At 40.6% G+C, this 20,438-nt stretch overlaps 1 long non-coding RNA gene across 2 annotated transcripts in view; it reads right to left on the reverse strand.

The window, feature by feature from the left end:
* Positions 1-955: 955 nt before the first annotated feature.
* LOC127472884 (uncharacterized) overlaps positions 956-20,438 on the reverse strand; it is a 76,119-nt gene continuing 56,636 nt past the window's right edge. For both annotated transcript variants that reach the window (XR_007905195.1, XR_007905194.1), the window contains exons 3-5: positions 14,570-14,638; positions 2,874-3,038; positions 956-1,985 (exon numbers count right to left, since the gene is read on the reverse strand). This is a non-coding gene — a long non-coding RNA (uncharacterized LOC127472884). The remainder of the gene's footprint in view (positions 1,986-2,873; positions 3,039-14,569; positions 14,639-20,438) is intronic.

A 20,438-nucleotide genomic window follows, 5' to 3' on the forward strand; every position in this document is an offset into this window, starting at 1 on the left:
GGAGGGAACCACTGTTTTTAAAGAGAGCATCCTGCAGCTCTCAGTGTCAAAATCTTTTTCTAGAAAACAAACTTTTCATACCATTTCTTTGACAATGACTTAATTTCAAGCAGTAAGAAACATTCTCTAGATAAGGCTTTTTGGAGCATACATCTGAGAGATTGACAACAGGTAGAACAGGGGGCAGTTTTGATGTTGCCTTTCCTTTCTCCCCTGCACTGGCAAACAGGTCATACCTGTTGCTCTCTTCCTCTTACTGTTTCTCCAGCTGCTGCCAGAGCCACTCAAGCTGGTGACACCTGTATTCATGAGTATCTACACATAGCTTTGCCACCAGACAGTTTTCAGGAACTTCCATCTTCCCATGCCACCCTTGCCTCTGCTAAAGCACTGCTGCCAGGCTGCAGCCATGTGCCAGTTCCCCTCACTCTCTCCTTTGCATGACTTTCCACACACCATGTTCTCCTCCAGGAGGTGGAGAACCAACATGCTACAGATCTGACTACCCTTTAGAGATCCCACTCCTGCAGACTGCTTACTATGAACTGAATGGATTTACAAGAGCTCTACAATTTCTCTCTCCTTGTCCTATTCCATGTTTCCTAACCTTTTGCTGCTCATTGTTCATAAAGCATGAGCTTCTCAATGCAGGGATTACATTTGCAAGAGTTTGGAAAGATCTCATGCAAGGTGCCACCCTAATTGCAACAGGTAAGTAGTACCTCGAGTGTTGCACCTTGAGGCCTCAACCCAGCCATGGTTGATTGCAGTTACAAGGACTATTGCAACCTCAAAGTTCTCATTTAGAAACGAGATGCTTTTGTATGACGTCAATTATCTCATAGAAAGACCTGTGTGTCCTGAGATACACGAAGTTGAAACCTTTCATGTTTCATGCTAAGGGAAATAAGACCAAAGAAATTAAATGAAAACATGCTTTGATAGGTTTATCCCTTTTATTAGTTTAATAAAAATAAATATGTTTTACATTTCCTGTTGTTAAATATATATACATACAAAATAGCTTTTCACGTAGATACATAATTAATAGAAATCAAAGGCTTCTGTTCTACTTGTGGAAAACAATTAAATTCATAGCAAGATTCCAATTCCATTGGATTCAACAATATACTGTCTGCAGTGACGTTGATTAAAGGCTTGAAACTATCATACACTTCACAATGAAAAATGTGTCAAGTCTCTGTCTTATTGGCTGACCTATAGGTTTACAGCTGACTTTTAGAAATTACTCTTTACCATACAGCATTTACATCAGACCTAATAGAAGGGAACATTGCTGGATTTTGTTCAATTCCACAACAGGGGGAATCCAACCTCATGGTGATTTAGCCCACTGGGTTTTTTTCTTTGCTTTTGTTTGTCAGTCACTCAACTGTGAAAGTGACACTGCAGAGGATCCAGGTTTCACCAATTTTTTCCTGATTTTTTTCCAAGAGTGGCCACCTATTGCTTACTGGACACCATTTTTAGAATAGTGTGATATGCTAGGGCTAACTCTTGCCGTTACACAGGGAAAATCCTCATAGGCCTCACCAAGTGTATATTTGACATAACACCCTCCAAAGACAGGATTTTGATTACAAGTAAGTGCAAAATGCTGGGATTATTTTCCTCTTGTTCCATACTAGTTTTTCCTTAATTTGTAAACCTCCTGTAATCTGTGTAAAGAATCTTGGCATTTCTGCATAAACACTCCTGTGTTGGAAAGAAACAATGTTGTTACAGCAAGAGAAAAGAACAGGTAATCAGAGGGAGGTTTGAGTATCACTCTCAATGGGATCATAGTGCAATTGTAAATTGTTAGAAAGAACACGTGCTTGCTGTGACCACATCACACTATTTTCTTCCACTGGCTGTCAAAGCAGTTCTCAAACTGTTTGCAGGATATGTGACACACTGCTGATTCTCACTCTTTTGTCCTCCAGAGGACCAAGCAACAAAGAGACAGGATATGGCACAAGCATCTGAAAAGAGAAAAGGTAGCAGTTTGCCCAGAGTAAGAGATCTACTACAAGTTGAAGACAACACAAGAGCTGCAGTGTCACCAAGAGTTGAGAACGGAAGTGGACTGGGCAGCTGGACAGTGTATGTAGAGGCTGGAGAAAAGGAGATGGGTGTTGAATAACCTGCTGAAGGGAGCAGGCAGCTTCCTACTGGACATTCACATAAGCCACACTGCAGTTACCAAGGGGATGCTGCCAATTACAAATCGGTCAGAAATAGGGAAGTAAGTACATGGGTGCCATGGAAGATGTGTTGGCCTTTGTCAGAGCCTGCCCATCTTTTATTATAATGTCTACTCCCCACTGCACTGCAGTTGTGCTGCTCCTGAGACCTCTTCTCTGAACAACCTTCTTGTCGTGGGTCAGGACAGAACCTGCCCCACTGTTCTGTCGAGGGAACTGATAAATCTGTTGACAGAGAAGCATAGATACAGCAAGGCAGCCCTTAGGTTTTTTGTGTTAAAAAATAATACTAGTTATTCAACAGTGTTGCTATTTTTTATGCTGCTCTGTTCAGAGAGAAAGGCAGTCCTCTGAGAAGCTTACAGTCTACATTTAGAAGAAGATGAGTCACAGGCAGGGAAAGGGACTCACTGGAAGGGAAAGAACTATACAAAGGTCAAGTGAGGGGTTTTGGATCTCTTGCTTATGGGTGTTCCTAGGCAACAGGCATATCCCCCTTCTCAGGGTCAATCCCAGTATTCCCCTGAGCTTTGCAGGTCTGTTCCCATTTGCCTTAAGCAGCAGCAAATCCCAAAGGAGCACTCAGTCAGCTGAGCTGATAGAACAGGTAGGCATTTTGAATGTACTCACACATCAACATGCATACACGCATATATATGAAGATACCTTGCAAAGGCCCCAGAGATCCATATTTCCACAGCATCTTTTATCAGTTCAGGCATGTAGTCAGTTCCAGATGACTGCCAATGCAACCCGGGTCAGGATGGTGATGCAAGCCTAAGTCAACCCACAAGTCGGCTACATTGCTCCATCACATGGAAGGTGGCCAAGCTGTATGGCAGATCACAGGAGAGACAAAAGAGAAGTATTGAGGAAAGCTAAAGGAGTAAAGACATGCATGAGTAAAAAATGCAACAATAATGAACAAAAAATAAGGATGTAGAACTACAGAGAGGAATATATCAAAAGGAGACAAAGCTCTGCAGCAACTCTTAGAGCAGAATGGGGGACTGCTGGTTATCTGGGATATGTCACGTGTTTTTCGTGCCACTGAGAAGAAGTGTAGTCATTTGTTTCATTAAATGGCATTCTTGTACCCAACACTAATTTTATCCCTTTACAAATATGTTTTTCAGTCTAGCAAGTCAAGAGCAGCTCTCCTTTCTGTACAGTCATTCTGCTCTCATGCCTCTGTTATCATTACTCACACTTACTGAGGTGAGGCCAGATTCAAAAAAGGGCCTGGCTCTTGCAGTGCTGAGCACTGCAGCATGTCTTTGCCTAAATCCACTGCCTCAAATTACGACACCCTGCCCCAGTGCACACTGAAGGCAAAAAGTAGAATACCTAAGAACATAATCTTCATTATCCATCCTGTTTTATGAAGATGTCTACAAGAACCAGTTATACATGTCAACAAATCTCTCAAGACACCTTGTCCACTGCTGAGTTGATCCTAACGCTGGGGTGAGGCAAGATACCTTGTGTGGAATTCTCAACCCTCAGCCTTTCCTTAGGCACCCACTCCATCTCCTTGCAGGGGTCATCATACCCCGCTAAATCCGCATGCTATTTAGCACTCACCCAGGAACTCAGTTTTCCCTGAAAGGGCAGCAAAGTATTTTAACAGCATGGTACAGATGTGTGCTGGGTGAAGTGATCTTGTTGAAGCTCTTGCATAGCACACAGAATCATAGAATCAATCATCTTATCATAGAACCACAGAATGGTTTGGGCTGGAAGGGACCTTAAAGATCATCTAGTTCCAACCCTCCCTGCTGTGGGCATGGACACCTTTTACCAGACCAGGTGGCTCAGAGCCCCATCCAACCTGCCCTTGAAAACTCACAGGGATGGGGCATCCACAACTTCTCTGGGCAACCCATTCCACTGCCTCACCACCCTCAGTAAAAAAATTTTTCCTAATAACTGGTTTTCCATCATCTGCAATGATGTGAGGGAAAGCCAGCGAGACTGGAGGGGCTGGGGCAGACATTCTCAGTGCCATCCCTGTGCATAAATCTTAAACATGTGTTAAAGCCATGTATTTGGGCAACTCTGAAAACAGGTATTTATGTAAGCCTCTTCCCTCCAAGCAGGTGCTTGGGGATCCATGTTTCAGACTTGGGCCTTGCCAGCAGCAGCCCAAGTCTGGGGCTCCCGCTGTCAGCCCTACAGTACTCCCATGGGCCTAACACAGGGCACCTCAGCACTTGTGAGAAGGGGCACCAGGCACTGAACAAGCACAGAAGAGCTGATTGTCCCTGCTCTGCAGAGCTTACAGGAGAAAATGAGCCAGAGAGCAGTTGGTTGAGAGAAAGGGACGGAACTGGTAACATAAAGTGCCATAATAAATAAGCAAGTAGGCACAGATTTTGATTAGTGTGTCACTCATCCTGCAGTTGCACACTTTTGACTGTAGTTTATGTGAGAAGGAGAGGGACCTGCAAACACAAGCCAGCTTTGAAACACAAGTCTTAGCTTTGAAATTGAGCCATTCAGGCATTTGAGGTTACTACACTGTGTAGCAGCTATACACTCCTTGTTTCTTAAATAAATTTTGGCATCAGCAACCTGTCCTTCTGCTTTAGGGAATAAAGTCCAAAATTTCTCAACAACAAAACACTCCAGACAAATGTAGCAATGGAAGATAAACAGAACCTAAAGCCAGACAGTAGTTGGCATATTAACTAGTTGAGTCTATAGATTGTAAATTTAGCATGTCAAGCAGATGTACACAGCTCTTTATGAGAAGGTCTGTTCAGCTTCCCTTACAAACAGAAAACAAGACAAATGGCACTATAAACTTCTAGTACTTTGTACAGGGTTTTTTCACTTTTACCTACTGTGGATTAACAGGTGAGTCTCCTGTAAAATCTCAAAATTGCTCTTTTTATTGCCATTCCCCATTTAGAGTTTTCAGAAGTGATTACAATGGGGAGCTCCAGATCCTCTCATCATGCAAACTAAGGAAAGTCTTGAGTAGGACATGCATATAAAGTGGTTGTTTTTTTTTAATCACCAGCAACACTGGAAATCAAGTACTACTAAAAAAAAATTCTAATAGTTGTGCATGCTGCAAATCCAAGTGCAGCATGTGTTTACTGGAGAGACATAATATGGCCATGGCAACAGAAGATTAACCATCTTCAATCCTACAGCCCACTGAAATATATTGATTTTGAGCTGAAAATATCATCTGTAGAAATGAAATACTGTGTGCTCATTGTTTAATCCTTGATGTCTCTTCTACCTAGTTTCGTAACTGTAGATAAGTGATACAGATACTTGTCCACATAAAATGAACAAAGTTCAGGAATGCATGTCCCTCACACCACTGCCAACACTGAGTCTCACCTTGCATCATACAATCACTTTCAGACACAGATGATAGACTACATTTGTTAATAAACCTCTGTCTCCTCATCTATAACCCATTATTCATCCACTGCACTGTATTATATACACTCAACCCTCTTTCACAGCATCCTTTTGTGGAGCGTATTGAATGTGAGATTGTGTCTATAGCTCTCCCTCCACTCTGCTCCACCACATCTCTGAAAGAGACTACCTAGCACAAGCTGGTACATTCCCAAGAGACAGAAATCATGTGACATTTCCTCTCTTTCACATAACAATTTACCTCTTCCATCATCATATCCTTTTTAAAAAAATCCATCATCCTCAAGTCTCTCATTAAAGACTCACTTGCCAGACAGTTCTGGTGCACCTGGTACTTGTAGAAGACTTTGTCTTGGCCACTCCCAGTATTTCACAAACATGAATTAAGTTTTGAAGAATGCCTGTTAAGTGCAGTGTATCACTTCCAGAGGAAATGGGATGGTAGAAAGTTCAGTTAGGACCCCACCAGTGGCAAAAGTTGATAGCAAAGAAAACCCAACCTGTTTCCTATTTATCTTTAACACCCAATTAGGCATCCATATGTTTTCCTTCGAATTCTCCATACTTCTTTAAAATGTCCAGCTTTTAGATTTCCTAAAGAGTCCTACCATTAGTTTTAACCATTAAAGTTAGCATTTCAAAACCACCCTTGTTTAAAAACAATGTAAGACCAAAGACACCACAACGTTTCCACCAAGAACACCATCTATTCAGGGGGTGTAAAACACTACCCCTCTGGAGACATCAATGGAAATCTGAAGATTTACAGCAGCAATGACCTGGCTCCAAAGCATTCCTACAAATAATAATTAAAAACAAACATCAAAAATAAAAAACCCCAACCCAGAAATGCTGCTGCAGGCTGCCTTGAACCATCCCTTTCCCAGTCTACTGCTACCAATTCAAGATTGAGCATACTTTGATTTTGTTCAGCGTTTAAGTTTCCAGTTCTTCTATATATTGATCCTCTGTTACTTTTGCTCATCAGCCAGCATGCACAGCAAATCAGGTTTGTAGGTATATATACATTGGTGAGTATACATATGTATATATTCTGCCCAGACTTGTTTACATAGAACCAGCCAAAGAATAGACTCGCCCTACTCAGTACATCTAATTTTTGTTTAATATTAAAATATTAGTTGTTTTGCTTTTGTTATTGAATCACACAAATATCATTATCAACCTTGTCTCATAAATGCTTCTCACTTCCATGAATTTTCTCCTCCAATTAGTACTATTTCAAGAGGCAATGCAGCACAAGAGAATGAGAAATTGGTGACACTAGAGGAAGTGCCTCTTTTTGCAGTGGAAAGCCTTGGAGGATGACACAGGCAAAAGAGGTCAGAAAATCCTACTTTGCTGAAGACCTAACACTGTGTTCCCACCATTTCAATGGGAAAGTACATGACTTTCTTCTAGCTCAAAAAGGTCAAGAAAAGAACAAGAGAAAGAACCTGAAGAATCTGCTATGTACAGGAATTATTTTCGTTAAAGAATCAGAGTCATGATGGAAGAGAGAAATATTTTTCAGGAATCTGGGTTAGATAACAACCAGGCATGTTTCATTCCATACTCATACAATCACTTTCATGGTCTCACTTCTGCCCTGTAAGCCTCAAGATTGAATCCGTAGCTCAAATCCCACATTACAGAAAAAATGTGCAAGAAACAATTTAGAAATAATACATATTTATTTTTTTGTCTTCCAAGTCTTTTGTGCTGTCTCATACCAAATAAGCCTTCCATTTTCATTACTTGTTTCCCTCTAGGCATATGAAGGAAGTTTAATCCCTATAATCCATTCATTCCTTTGCTTCAGCAACTATTGAAAGTGCCACTGGTAGCACTTAATGCATAAATTGATGATTAGATTGATTTTATCACTTAGTTTTCTATTGACCACTGAATGGAAAGTTACATCCTTAAAACATATTATATTATTTCTCTTTGAATAACCTGCTACAGATGTGGACTGAGAAATAAAATTAAAATGGATGGCTGAGCAATGATTGCTTAACTCCCTGCTTTGAGGAGATTTCCCAAATAGCAAAAACTCCAAGTAAAGACCTAAATTGTCTGCCTAGAGGATGGTAGCCTTGCTGAAAAGCAATGTTCTTTAATCATTAGGTTCTTCTGTCATTTTTTCAGTGCTGCACTAAATGCTGTATGTAAAAACTATGGAGTTCAAAAGGCAAAAAAAAAGACACAAGGTCTCACACCTAAGGAAGCTGATTACACCTTCCTTTTTTAGAATGCAACATTGCCTTGCCCTAGATGACTTGAGTTTTTTCATTTAAATATATTCCAAAAAATTTTTTCATGAAGACTTCTACAAGTAGCCCATCCAGGGGCAAGATGTCAAGCAGCACTGCGTGAATACACCTTCAGCATGGTGTCCAAACCACACATACAATTCATAGCAAATATAACCAAACTACTCTGCCTCTATTAAAGTGCTCAAAGAAAAGAATTAATTAACAAAAAACACATTAAGATGACAAAAACCAGCAGCACTTTCAAAGTGGACCTACCGTAAATGAACATATCCATCTCAGAATCCATTTTACTGATAAACAAGAATGCAGAATTATGTGAGGGGATATCCAGGATTCATGAATCAAATTCCCCAATACTACACAGAACCCAATACTGATGTTCTTTTCTGGATACATCTAACTTCATTTAAAAAGAAATTTAAGCTTCTCATTTGCAACTGCTTTAGAATATTGTTGGTCTGATAGTTGGAGCTCTTCCTGCAATTTTCAGCAAACTCTACCCCTTATCCCCTTTGCATGCATTTGTTTTGCTTCTTTACTCTAATCTTGAGCTCACATAATTATTTTCCTTCCCTATATAAAAACAGTGTAATTGTCACTTCTGTGCCTTTCCGTTAAGCCTCTCTATTCCTCTTAACATCCATGTGGTCCTTTTCTGCATCTGTTCCATCCATCTGTTTGAATCCATTTAATCTGAATGTGGGTGCTATTTGGGCTCCAGATAGGGTCTTACTAATGCCATATACTTTGACAGTAATATATCCTATACACACAGTAAATCCATCCCATAATGCTTTCTAGGACACCACCTTTTTTTTCCTCAGCCACGTCACATAGCAGCATGCTATCATTCTGCTGCTGACTACTGCACCAACTACCAACTCACCACTGAAGCGACGAACTCTTTCAGAATAAATTGTGATTAGTTTCTATTTGCATCACTAAATCTCATCTAATTCTATTAATCGCAGTTTTGATTTATCTTGTTGGTGCATGGGATATTCCAATCTTCCTCTCTATCAATACAGTCCACTTTTTTTTTTGTCATAAGATTTTATCACCATTCTACTTTTTCACTGGTGTCACTAGGGAAAGAATTCCAATACAGTCTTTGAAAACACAAGTTTGAAGCCTTCTTTCCAACTATTATCTGTCAGTGCATTCCAAAGTTAGCTTACAATGTAATTAATCAAAATCTTTTCCATTTTACATGATTTCCTCACGTTGTACAGTACCGGTTTCCTCACAATGAAACATGTAAGGTAACAAGTTAGTCTAGCACTTTCTTTTGCTAAAACTGTGTTGCATTTCAAGTCACCTTTAATTTCTCTGTGATTTTATTTCACTCTTCAAAAATTGTCCTACAGCTAAGTTTACAGTGGCTGTCAGATTAGACCACCTGTATCACTAACCTTGTCTTTCTTTTGGGTACCCTCAACTATTTGACCACCTTTGCATGTAGCTTCCACTGCTTATACAGTCTTTACAGTTACATTATACATTTTTGGAAAGGGGATATGTTGTATTTATTGTGCTAATGCACAAGTGCAGTGTTAATGCATTGCCACTAAAATAAAACAGAATCCAGTAAAATTTCCTACTGCAAAACTGGAAAAACAGTGGTTCTTTTCAGAATGGGAATAGAGTGGGCCTAATAAGTTTAAAACATATGACAGTATTTACATTTTCCTTGTCTTGATCTTTTATATTTTGTTTTGTTCTGGACTTGCTGATTTTGTATCTCAAGTCATCTTCAGCAGCTTAACTCCCCAAGTCCAAACCACCAGGTGTTACAAAGCTGGCACTTAAGGCACTTACCCCTTTTCTCTGTCTACCCAACAATTTTTTTTTTTTTTACAAGAAAAACAATGGGTTTTTTCCTCCACTGGAACAATAACTTCCCCTAAAAAATAATTTAAAAAAAAATCACTTCTTTGTTTTCTTTCTTCTGAGAATGACACCCATCTATGTATACATTAGGGACTGTATTTCACGTGATGATTACTGGCAAAATCTGCTTTCAGACACACAAATGTTTGTAGAGCTCCTCACACCTCCTCTCAAAACTGAACTGCAACATGTGCAATAGGAAACAAACCCACTGTGGCATAGTTCCTTTCTTTTCTTCTTTTGTTTGAGCTCAATAGTATTATTTTCTTCGTACTTCTTTATTAGTTAACAAATAAATTATGTTTACTTCTGAATCTCAAGAGGATTACTATTAAAAAGGAAAATAACCTAATAGCCATGTTTCGCTCCCATGAGAAGCATGTTCAGCCCCAAGTTCAGCTGACTGCTGATGCATGGCACCACTGTATTTCAAGACTTGCTGCCAAAAAGTAAGGAGGAAAACAAGAATCCAAACAAAATTTACCAAACTCACTTCAGACTGATTTATTACTTGTCATTCCTTTCATACATACAGTAAGGTATCTCCAGTTAATTAACAAGTTATTTTAAAACATGAGAATGTTTAACAAGAAGCTGATTTTGCATTTTGGGCCCACTATTGCCACAAATTAAATTAACACGTAGTATATTTCCTCCTCTTTCTTCCCTCCCCACTTTGTCCACAGAGAAAAAACCCTGCTATGAGGTAGACTGCTGAGTCCTGCTTGCTTCCTGGGTTTGTCCCTCCGTAACTTCAACACACTTCAGCACGTTTAAGCATCTTAATTCTTCCATTTCACATTAAGAAAAAAACAACCAACCAACCAAACCCAAACTTGCAGATAAAAAACGCGACCTCCTCCTGCCACGTGCATGCCTTTGCTATCCACGCAGGCTGACTGGCGGCGGAGGCCGCAGGAAAGTATCTGTGCTCGGCACAAAGTGGAAGCCCAGCCCCGCACACGCAGCGAGCCCGTAAGCCAGTGCCTCGGCCCCGAGCGGCCGCAGGTGCGGCGAGAGCCCCGGAGCCAGCGCGGAGGAGCCGCGCCCGTCGTTTAACCAAAGCGAATCCCTCCCCAGAGGAAACGGGTTGGGGGAGCCCCGCCGAGCCCGGCCGGTGACCCCCTGCCCTGCGGCACCGCCCGCCAGCCTGGCCCGGGCGCGGAGCCGCGGGCGGCACAGGCAGGCCCCGGCAGCCCAGCCCCGCCGACACCGGGACAGGGCAGGGCTGGCCGGGCACCCCCGGCCCCGCGGGAAGGAGGGAACCCGCCACTGAGCTACCGGCGCCCGAGGAGCGCACCCGGCCGGGCCGCGCCCCGAGGCCGCTGCTCAGGGCGCGGGGGCAAGGCCGGCGCTCCCCGAGCTTCCCGGCCGGGCACGGGCCGCCCCAGCGCGGCGGCTGAGTGCGGGTGGACCGGCCCGGCGGGACAGTGACGGCCCCACCACCCTGAGCCAAGCGGGCGCCGTCACAGGCGCTCCCGTCACATCCCGGCCGTTCCCGCCAGTTCCCGTCATGCCGCGGCGCCTACAAGTCCCGCCGGCCCCCGCGGCCCCGCCGTCATTAACCCTCTGCGGCTCTGAGGCGCCTTTGCCGGGCCGCCCGGCCCCCCCCGCCCGCCTCGGCGGCTGCCCAGCGGGTCCCGTCCGAGCCCCCGGCACGGCTCCTGTGCGGCCCCAGGAGGAACGGCTGCCTCCGGCCCGGTCCGGAGGGGCGGCGGAGCTCGCTCCGAGCGGCCCGGCCCGGCCCGGCCCAGCGGCGGGCCCCGGGCCGCTGATGCTGGGGCGGCTTTCGGTGCTCCCGCACTGAGGTTTCTGGTCCCCAACCACAGTTTTTTGTTGCTGGTATTAACCTCACGCTCCCTGCCGGATGATAAAAAGCAGTCGAAATACCTTCTACCAACTGTTTGGGTTTTTTATGTGTTTGTTTTGTTTAAGAAGGCAAATTGCAATAAGCAAATTAACTCAAAAATAGCTTTACAACCCCCAGAAAACTTTGGGACAAAGTTACTGGGAAATGCGGAGCTATCCGGCAGTGAAACGAATGCGAAAACTCAGTAACACATTCCTATTCTATCCTCCTTCCCATACACTCTTCATACAGGTGCTCAGTATACATATGACTAACACATATAGCAGTTTGTCAGCTCCTCTCTTAAAATAAGTAGCAAACAATGTGCATGCAACTAACCTGCTGTGATCTAAAAAATAACCCAGAGTGTCATAATCCATTTATAAAATAAGTGAGGGACGGGGCGTGGGGGGTGCAGATATCACAAGTTCAGACAGAAGCAGCACCTCAGAGGAAAATCCACTGGGTCTCACCCGACCCCCTCCACAGCCCAGCACCGCACCCCGAAACACACCCCATGCACACAGCTCATTCCCTATACTTCCATTTAAATGGCAATTTTGTTTTTTTATGAAAGCCTCGTGCAGCAAATACAAGTCAAATGGCTCTAATTTGTAGTGCTACAAACTGTAACATGCCCAGACGTGTTACTGCCTGACAGACTACACAGAAATCTGGCTTAGGCTCCAACCTCTGAAACAAATGCAAATATCCAGAAACATTCTGCTATTTCTCCAAAATTAAATTACAAGTGAAACAAACCTACTGCCAGATTTTTCATATAAATACTTCTTTTTAAAAAATAAATCACTAAAAATTTATTATTTATTTCAAACCATAAACAACACAGAGGAAAGAGACACATACGTTTTCCTTTTTAGAAAAAAAGAACTATCTATGAGAAAAGCACATATGTAGCTCCTTTTTAAAGTTTATTTTTTAATACTCTGTGCCTTAAATCAGCATAACAAGCCTATAGATTTATCTAGAGAAATCACAATTAGAAAATCTTTTAATGTTGCACTGTTTTTCGGACACTTATAGGAGGTTTTTAAAGACAATTCACAGCCATGGTATTTCAAACGGCTTCAGTACAATTATTTAGAATTTACTCCTTACTATAGCAATTTCTACTTTGGTATATATTTCAAAATTTCCTTGGAAAACACAATCAATTCCCATCTAGCTTAGCGTACCTACACTGTTACCTCTTTTTCTACATTTTCTCTTTACAAATCAACCACAAACATTTTATAAGTGTTTACATATACATAATAAAGTAATGAAAAGGACAACACAACAAGAGAAATGCTCAAAACCAAACTTAAGGTGTAAATGACCTCCTCCCATGTTCCAGACGTACCTACAAAAATCCCTGCTCACTGGTACAGGATTATACATTTCATTATGAGTTCAGCCTTTTTATATTTCATACTATTTTAACACTCTAAATTTATAGATTTTTAAAATTGGCATGTTAAAAGGGCTTTATTTAAGAATTTCAATGAAAACAGTGTTATGTTTTGTCATATTACCATAATCCTTCTTTTTAAATCACTTAGAATTTCAGTATAACCTAATTAAGTAATTTTAAGTAAGTCTTAACCCAAATACATAGATCTAATAAAAATGTATTTTGCAAACAGGGAAAATAGACCTCTAAAATGTATTCCTCAGGTAGGAACAAAGATGCTGAAACATTTTCTCCCCACAAACTTTGAGATCTGAACTATTTCACAGCACTTATATTTAAAACCAAAATACTTATAAAAAAACAAAGTTCACCAAATATCAAGCATAATGTTTTATTCCAATTGTATTTATTTATTCCTTTTCTATTTGAAATAAATATTTCAATTTTCCTTGCCAAAAAGGAGAGAGAAAAGGGGAAGAAAAATACTTAAAAATCCTAACTACCTATCTTCACATATTGTTTATTTCAAAACTTTTCTAACAGCAGTTTATACTTTTTTTAGATATTGTATATTATTTTGCCTGTAGAAATATTATGATTTAGATTTTTGCCTTTTATAAGGTTACAGAATAACATTATAGCTTTTAGAGACTTCTAATATTTCTTAATCTCTCTTTTTTTTAAATACTACAAACATCTCATTTGGTAAATGGAATTTACATTTCTCTCTTGTCTAAATTATCACAGTTGAATCAACAATTCAAATCAGGAAGAAAAAGTGATGTACCATAACACAATAGCAAGTCCAACACTTTAACACAGCTCCTCTATCTATTGGTGTATAAAAAGCTTACACAGAGTATAAAATATCTCAGAAATACAGATTCTTTCCTGATCAGAAAATTTTATTTATTGATTAATTTGACCTCACGGAATTGCATTTTTTTCAAAAAACATCCTATCTCTAGCTTTATGCCATTTCCTGACTCTTGCTTAATTAACCAGCATGCTTTAAAAACAAGTCTTGTTCCTTCAACTTAATCAAAACAGACTACTTTTAACTGCTACCACATCAACTATATTTTTCAACACAATAAAGCCACGTACAATTAGAAAGATCTATTTTTTTAGCCCTGTCTTTGACCAACCACAGATTATAGCATCTACTTCCAATTTATTAGCTATTCTAATATGACGTGAACTGAAACACACACCACGACTCACAAATACATCCATCTTTCTATAGTATCCTCTCATTTGCATCTTTTAATGGGAAAATCCAGTATACTACTGCCAGGACTGCTGTTCTCCTGCAACTGACTGGACTTCAGAAAGACTTGGCATTAACTTCCCTCCCTCACAACATTTTGCCTCCTCGCCTCTCTCAAACTAAACCAAAAATATTTGTGTTTGCCTGAAATGTCAATAAACTCCAAAATCTAAAAGGCCAAAAGGTCAGGTATTATTTAATCTGAACAGAAAAGTTATTTTCTCTCTATATCAAAAGGTATCAGTAACAGCGCATTACCTGAGAAGTTATGCTCATTTCCCTCGGACGTCTGTCCTTCTGTCCAGAACAGGGGCTGTGCCGGGCTCCCTATAATGTAAGAGAGAATAGATTAAAATTATTGTATGCCAGGACACATTTTTGGATGTTCAAATTATGTCACCCTCACAAAGCTTTGTATCTCTTGATCTGAAAAGCATTTAAGAACTCCTATTGCATTCTAATTAGAGTCCTCAAAATTGGTCTTGATAAGTCAGGTGCACATGCCAAAAATTAGTTCCATACATGGTAAATTGAAGTACCAGATTTTCCAGACCCGTTTTTCAGTTCTTAGAGGCCCGTATAACACTGTATTAAACTGTATACCACTGCATGCTCCATCTCATTAGCAACATTTAACTGCAAGTGGCATGATCTTACATTTAAAAAGAAAAAAATAATTTATTTTACATACACTGAAAAAAATTTTTAAGCCATTTACATGAGGGACAGAGTCCTGAGATATTTCTTTGCACGGCAACTTTTTCCTTCTCTGCTTTAGAAGCTGAATACCTTCCCAGATAAATTCGGTGTCTGCTTTACCATTTTTTCTGTGGTTTGTGTTATTTTGTACTTTTTTGTGATGCTGTACAATTTCCATAGGCCTGTAGTTTTGAGACTTCTATCTCCTCCCTTCACATGCAAGGAAGATACCAGCTAAAATCACTGTCTATACACTGTTACCCCCCCCTTTTTCCCTCTATGCTTTATCAAACAAATGTGAGAGGGGAAAAAAGTTCAAGATAATGAGTCCAAATTCATTGTGCTAAATTTCAAAAAACCCCCTTTCCTTCAGTTTGTCATTTAATAAGCATTATCAATGTAAATCATGGTCAGAAAGCCTCAGCACTGGAGAGTGTAGTACTTATGACTAAACTGCCTTTTTTTAAAACAAAACAAAACAAAACAAAACAATACAAAACACCTGCCATCTCTTACCCTTCTCCGTCCACATATTTTAGCCTCCTAATACTGCTTAGATCTATAGCAGACTGTTGCTGCACATGTATTTTTCCACCCAATTTCCTAGACATTGACAAATGTGAAACAAGGAAGAATTTTGCACAATGTTAACTTATCTAAACCACTTATTTTCTCCATTCTCCCTTTTTCTCCATGACTCTCATTGCTTTTTTTTACCCTCTGGTGTTGTTTTGTTTGGTATTTGCCCACTTTTCTGTACATTTGTCTCCTGCTGATCATACTAAACGGGGCAGAGAGAACTGTCTATCTGTCTCTCCCCTTTGCTACACTGCCTCTCATTTTTTTGTGTTTTACAGATTAAACACATTCTACAGTCATTTTCATATATTTTTAAAGATACTTTTCCTTTCCCTTCTCTAGAAACTTGCTGATTACAGTCCCCAATACTTTTGCAAAGCAAGGTCAATACTGTCTTGCTCTAGCACACGCTCCTGTCAGCATATTAAGTGTACATGACTTGCAAGCCTGTGATGCAACACGTGAAAAAGGAAAATGCATGGAAAAGAAAAGGGGGTAACATTTATAGATGCCCCTAAACATCATAAATAAAAAAAATAGACATTTTTAATTGGTTCTGACTTTTTAAAGAGATACCATCATGAGAAAACATCTATCTTAGGGGAAATCTTTATCTAGATCACTAGCAACACTTTCACACACTAATAAAACTAAAGAAAATTTTACAATTCAAATTTACTGTTTAGCATCACCAGTTTAGGATTTACTTTTCTGCATTTTACTCAGCCTGGGGAGTGAGAGTTGCCTGTTGGTTTCACTTTTGTTCTCAGCTAGTTTCACTTTCATGCACTGGCAGAATCTTCTATATTTTTGGTTCAGCAATGTTAAAGATGACATTTACATCTTTAAACAATCCTCATTACACTTTTAATACAAACAATTCATGTCCATCTACTTCCCAGGACACTAAGAAAAAATTATTTTGGGGGCCTAAATATAAAGGATAGCATACTTCTAAAGGAGCAGCTTTCACCTTTCTCATGTTGGGTTGTAGTCTGCTCCTTCTTTCCCTGAAATCAATAGGAAATGTGCCATTCACTTCACTGACATCAGAATCAGGCCTCTGGGTCTGTAATCTGCAATAAAAGAATGCCAAATGCAGACCAATATATTCCTTATAACGTACAATGTTTGTCTTCAATTATTTTCCTATGCAAACTCAAGGGGAAAAAACCACCAGTTCCCGCATTTACCTTTCTGTATACTTTTAAATTAGTGACAAATACCCTTCTTGACACAGGCCACAGAAAATTAGAGGGCATCTGTTCACTTTGAGTGGTTTTCATGGGGAGGGAAATACTGTATCTCTCTGCTACCAGTTGTGAATAACTCTTTCTCCTCCTTGTGCGAAGCACAATCAATAAGAAACACTCCAGCCCATACAGAACTGTTACTGTCTTGCACCAGGACCTTGTCTAACCAAAGTTTCCAAAGCTTATGCTTGCGTAAACCTCATTTTTTCAGAATACACCACAATGCTTTTAGCAACTATAACTATCAATAGCAGGGGAAAAAAACCGACTTCCATTTATATTTTCCAAACCCATATGTACCCTTTTACATGACCTTCCCTCTCTATGGTACAGACTCCAAAACGCAGTCACGAACTCGCACATATGTGTAGGTTGGCCCATATACATACAATGAAATCTTCCTCTAGCTACCAAAGCACTGCAGCTTCTGCCTTTGTAGACATAATGGCTTCTGAGACACTGAGACTTAAAAGAAAGACTTAGGGGTTTACAGGAGCCACGCAACAATCACTTTTTCAACTTCTTTCCTAGAAATTCTATGTCCTACAAGCACACACAGAAATTATCACTAGCAGCTTACAGAAATTATAGTCATATTTATATGCCAAAAGTTAAATATTAAAAGCTCACCTATGCAACTCCTGTGAGAATACTTATATCACAGTTTTATTTTTACTACTGTTTTATTTCACGACATGAAACTTAAATAAAAAAATGGAATTTCATTGTGATCATGTACCCATCCACTTCAGAGACACACACTTTTTTATTCAAGCAGTCTGTGGTACTATGTATTTGACACATCACACATCTAGACACGAGCAGCTTCCACAGAATGATATAGCACATGTTCCTGTTTTCTCTTTTCTTGAATGTAACTACACAGAAGAAGAGTAACTACGCTCTCAAATAATTTGTCTCTGCTTTTGTTCTCAACCACTACTTCTCCTTTCCTTTCCCCAGAAGACATGTCTTGTGTTTCCAAGGCCAGGTCAACATGAGACTCATACACAAACTTAATTTCAAGCATACAGTTATAGCCCCTGTGTTCAGTGGGGTTATTCACTCACTTAGGTCAACCACACCCTAAAAGCTTCTGTGCCATACAAAGATAGACCACTATAATCACCTGGGTCACAGAAAACAGAGCTTACCAGAAAGCCTGATCGCAACACTGGCTTTCATATACTCCCAACACACTGCGTCTACACCCCAGGGTAGCCATATCCCTCATAAGTTGCAAAATTCACTCTTTCTTAACTGCGTTGTCTAAGACTTGTTTGTCCCTAATTTCCTAACGTCCAACCATGCTGTTGATAAAGTGTTTTGGTGGAAGTTAGCTATTACATCAGGCTTTCACCCAGGGCTGCATTTCCCCCCATAATAAAGTGTCCTGAGAGAAAGACTTTGCTAGCTTTCCCTGCATTAGCTTTTAGGGCAAAGACCCTGGACTGTATCAATTTCTTTAATATATGATGAAGCTTAATTAAAGTGGGCACTCATGAAACCAGTGAATATCCATCCATTAATATGGGTGAAATGAGAGAAATAATTACAGAAAATACAATGGCCTGTTTCAAAATGGTTCCCTTAAATGATGTGCTTCATAACTTAGCCTTGCTCCTAAATGCTGTTCTTGGTACACTTGTAGAAATGACTTCCTTCTAGAGATTGTACCCTGTATTTTATCTGTCTTGTATCACAGAATCACAGAATATACCGAGTTGGAAGGGACCCACAAGTATCACCGAGTCCAACTCCTGGCCCTGCACAGGACCATCCCCAAGAGTCACACCACGTGCCTGAGAGTATCGTACAACTGCTTCCTGAATTCTGCCAGGCTTGGTGCTGTGACCACTTCCCTGGGGAGCCTGTTCCAGCATCCAAACATTCTCTGGGTGAAGAGCCTCTTTCTAATACCCAAACTAAACCTCCCCTCACACAACTTCAGGCCATTCCTTCGGGTCTTATCACTGGTCACCACAGAGAAGAGAACAGTGCCTGCCCCTCCTCTCTCCCTCACAAACAAGTTGTGACTGCAGTGAGGTCTCCCCTCAGTTTCCTCTTCTCCAGGCTGAACTGACCAAGTGACCTCAGCCACTCCTCATAGATCATCCCCTCAAGGCCCTTCATCATCTTCTTTGCTCTCCATTGAACACTCTCTAATAACTTAATATCTTCCTATATTGTGGTGCCCAAAACTGCCACAATATTCAAGGGGAGGCCACACCAGTGCAGAGCAGAGCTGGACAATCTCCTCTCTTGACCGGCTGGTGATGCTGTGCCTGATACACCCCTGAACATGATTGGCCCTCCTGGCTGACAGGGCACTGCTGACTCATATTCAACTGGCCATCAACCAGGACCCCCAGGTCCCTTTCTGTAGCACTGCGGAAATATAAATAAATTTATATAAATATTTGCTATACATTTTTGTGTTTCTTAAACTAATGAGATAATTTTAGCTGTGTAACTGTCATTTGACTTTTGTCTTCCAATATTAAGGATATTAAGACCTCACAGCAAGGATTATCAATGAACCCTTCAAAATACTGAGTGTGGTAGAGGGGCGGAAGACAGTTACATGTGATGGAAAGAGGGTTGGTGTTCTTCCAAAGATACTTAATGTTGTACTAATTCCTGAAGTGCAAAGAAGGGAACTCCCCAGGAGATGCCTTTCTTAGCCAGAAGGCTTGAAGGGCTCTGTAGTCTCTCCTTGGGGTTTCTAATGGTTTGCAGCCCTCTTTGCAGGTCCTACTGTGGTAGAAGAGGTTATCACAAGGACAGTCTGCTCCTCTCTCCTTTTCCCTTCTGGAAACATGGAGCAGAGCAACCATTAACAAATACTTGCTAATGTATTTGTGTTGGAAGGCACCAGGCATAACACCTGGTGCTATGTAATGGTCACATTATTCATAACCCTTGTAGTGGAGAGTAACTGTCATGGCAGGTGGGTTAAACTGAGGAACAGAGATGTGAACAGGTCAAACAGTGTCTGTGACAGGTGAGGAGAGCACAGCCTGGGATCACTGACTTTTCACCTCTCATTCTAGTTCAGTCTCAAATACACCAGACCTTAGCTGTCTTTACTTTTTTCTGACCTTTTGAGCAGTGCCCTGATCCCAACTCAATGAGGCAGTCACATAGGAGAGACCAAAATGAGCACAGCAATAACCAGGCTAGCTCCTGGGGATGAACATCCATAGAGAGCATCCCAGTAGTGTTGGGACCCCTACTTCTGCCTGTGAGCCAACAGCATCTTCATGTTTGCACAATAGGTTTATATCAGAGATACAGTGAATATTGCAACACATGTATTATAAACATTATCTGGCCCTATTTTAAACAACCAATGTAACACAACCTCATAGATTTCCAATACATAGATTTCTTTTGCAACTTCTAAATAAAGACCAGCTGATCAAGAGATCTAAAACAATATACACACAACATAGGGAAAAATACCTTCATTTTTTTCCTTAAATTTAAAGCAAATATACCAATATCAAAACCTCTGTCTATCACTCATATCCCTTACCAAGCATAATTCTGCTTATAGAGAAACAACAGAAAGATGGCCATAACCCAGGTGATCA

Source organism: Manacus candei, unplaced genomic scaffold (assembly GCF_025592945.1).
Source record: "Manacus candei isolate 608988 ecotype Guabito, Panama unplaced genomic scaffold, ASM2559294v1 h1tg000033l, whole genome shotgun sequence".
Classification (NCBI taxonomy): Eukaryota; Metazoa; Chordata; class Aves; order Passeriformes; family Pipridae; genus Manacus; species Manacus candei.